Source organism: Panicum virgatum, chromosome 3K (genome assembly GCF_016808335.1).
Source record: "Panicum virgatum strain AP13 chromosome 3K, P.virgatum_v5, whole genome shotgun sequence".
In the NCBI taxonomy this organism is placed as follows: domain Eukaryota; kingdom Viridiplantae; phylum Streptophyta; class Magnoliopsida; order Poales; family Poaceae; genus Panicum; species Panicum virgatum.
In genome coordinates, this window is record NC_053138.1 from 40,682,655 (window position 1) to 40,685,340 (window position 2,686).

The following is a 2,686-nucleotide window of genomic DNA, read 5'->3' on the forward strand; positions in this document are numbered from 1 at the left end:
AGGATGGCTACCTTCTCACCCGTGGTTCCCTGCTATAAATACAAGGGGGATAGAGAATGAGGACACAGACACACACACACACACACACACCACACTCACCTCTCTTCTCAAGTTCATCTTGCATAGTCTTTAGGGTTAGTGGAGTTTAGGAGAAATCTTGGAGTCGCCGGAGTTGCTCGGAAGTTCTGGTATGGGTTCATCTCTAGATCTCTCTTGTAATATTCGGTTGTTTCTAATAGAATTAGACTATGGTTACCGATATCTGCTCGAAGTATGTTCTGAGTTATCGGATATATGCTTCTTGACCTGGTTGCATTATTGTTCAATGCTTGCATTGCATAATCACCCTGTGCTTGCGATGGTTAACATATCGGCCTTAGAACTCTATCGACTACTCCAGTATTCGTATGTTTGCTCTAGTATGATGTCTGTCCATCCGGACGGTGGGGGCTCCGTGCGGGACACTAGAGTATCGCTTACTAGTGTAGACATGGTGTCTAGATTAGCTAAGTGTTGCTGGATGTCAACTATACCCATGGTTTGTAGAGGTAGCTAGCAGGTGGTGATAGCCCTGTTCGAGCCCTAGTAATCCTCCACATTCAGTATGGGGGTTAGGAGGTGGATAAAGCCGCCGGGGTGTACGGGCTTCTCTCGTTACTTCGATAGCGGTGTCCCTGTTGTGTAGTTTAATCTCTGATGATCTAACCATAAGATAGCATAGATATAGCTAGCCTAGCACAGTTGACTCGAGCTCTAACTTCTGCCTTGCTCCCAGCCTAAAACATCTTCATTTCTTTTATTTTACCTTGAGGGTAGTTGTGTGTGTGTCACACTACCTCCTACCATGTTATATATCTTACACCTGTTTATGCAAGAGAATATCCAATCTAGATAAAGTTCATCAACTAGTCTATATATCTTCACTCACCACCTTCCCTGCGAAAATATAAATGACACCCCGGTATACTCCCAGGTAAAATGCTACAGCGGTATTCCGTGCGCTTGCGGATTTATTCGTGGTTCATGAAATACCTGCCACCCCAAATTGGTGTGTGCGGGCGTCATCGCTACTTTCCCAGTGGTGACGCTGGTAGGCGCCAACAAGCATTTTTGGCACCATTGCCGGGTAAGGCACATATTGAAGTATATAGACAAAGTTATGAACAAAATCGAAATTGGTATTCGCTTGCTAAACAGGCTAACTTGGCTTTGTTTTCTTGTCTTTGTTGATATGAAAACAGGGTAGTGTATGACCGGTTTCGACTTGCCACAAAACTTTCATTCCAATCCAGAGTCACTTTTGAGAAGAGTTCATCCTCATGTTGTACCTCCTCAAATCTCACTCTCGACAGCCGAACCAGTCATCGCAATGCTGTCAGCTTCACAAGCTACGGCCCAGAAGACACTCCGTGATTACTCTGCTCCGTCTGCTAACCAAGTCCCCACCGGGCCCGAGGTTAACACTGGAGGGGAAAACTTTGAGATCAAGACGGGTCTCATTAAGATGGTGTAGGCCAGCCCTTTCTGCGGTAAGGCTAATGAGGATGCCAGCGCTCATCTCGAGCAGTTCCTGGAGCTCTGCAGTACTTTTGTTATCAATGGTTATCTCAAGATCCAATCCGGCTCCGTTTGTTCCCGTTCTCTCTCTTGGGGAGAGCAAAACAATGGTCTTATGCTAACAAGGCTGCTGTGGACACTTGGGACGAATGTGCCAAGGCGTTCCTCACGAAGTTCTTCCTGACGGGCAAAACCAATGCTCTTCGTGGAAGGATTTCGAACTTCCAAAAGGCATCAAATGAGTCAATTCCTGAAGCTTGGGAGAGACTTTAGGAGTACATTCTGGTGTGTCCGCACCATGGAATAGACAATTTGCTCATTCTTCAGAACTTCTACAAAAGGTTGACTAAATCGTCCCGTGATCATGTGGATGCCACTGCGGGTGGAGCTTTCTTCTCGCTGACTATTGAAAGAGCTACATCATTAATCGAGAAGATGGTGTCCAACCAAGGTTGGATCAATGATCGCCTCCAACCACGCTAGCGATGCATGCACTCCATCAAGGAGGCCGACATGCTCGCTATGAAGATTGATCTCCTCCTCAAGAAATTCGAGGATTATTCCCAAGATAAGGCTCAAATGCAGACACTTCAAGCCTTGGAAACTCGCATGACGTGAGAGGTCTGCGGGAATGTTGGACATTCGGGAGATAACTGCCTGGAAACCCAAGAAGAAGCATTATATCTCAATGGCAAAAACAATGGGTTTCGTCCACTAGGAGGTCAGGGGTGGAATCAACCACACCCATACTATCAAGGAGGTAATGGCAATTCAAATGCTTTCAATCCTAACCAACCTACCTTGAGAGATCTTGTCTACGACTAAGTGAAGATCAATGAGTCCCTTCAGAAGAAGTAAAACTACTCAAGATCCGCTTATCCTAACTATGTTAACAGGAAGAAGGCAAGCCCAGTGGCAGAAGATCTGCCTTCATACTTTCAGGACCATAATACATCAATTTTCACTAACAATGACAAGTTCCATAAGTTTTGGTGATTATTTGATTTCAGGAACAAAACATACAAAATTGAGCCAAAATGGGAGAAATTCAAGGCCAGCCAACTGGCCTACCACTGTGCAACTTCATCATGCAATTCCTCGAAGATGGTCCTGAACACAACACCAAGCA

The 2,686-nt window shown here is 45.4% G+C and overlaps 1 non-coding gene across 1 annotated transcript; it reads right to left on the reverse strand.

Moving 5' to 3' along the window:
• Positions 1-1,755: 1,755 nt before the first annotated feature.
• LOC120701627 lies at positions 1,756-1,862 on the reverse strand. The gene has a single exon (XR_005686192.1). It is a non-coding gene; the product is annotated as a small nucleolar RNA R71 (small nucleolar RNA).
• Between the last annotated feature and the right edge of the window lie 824 nt (positions 1,863-2,686).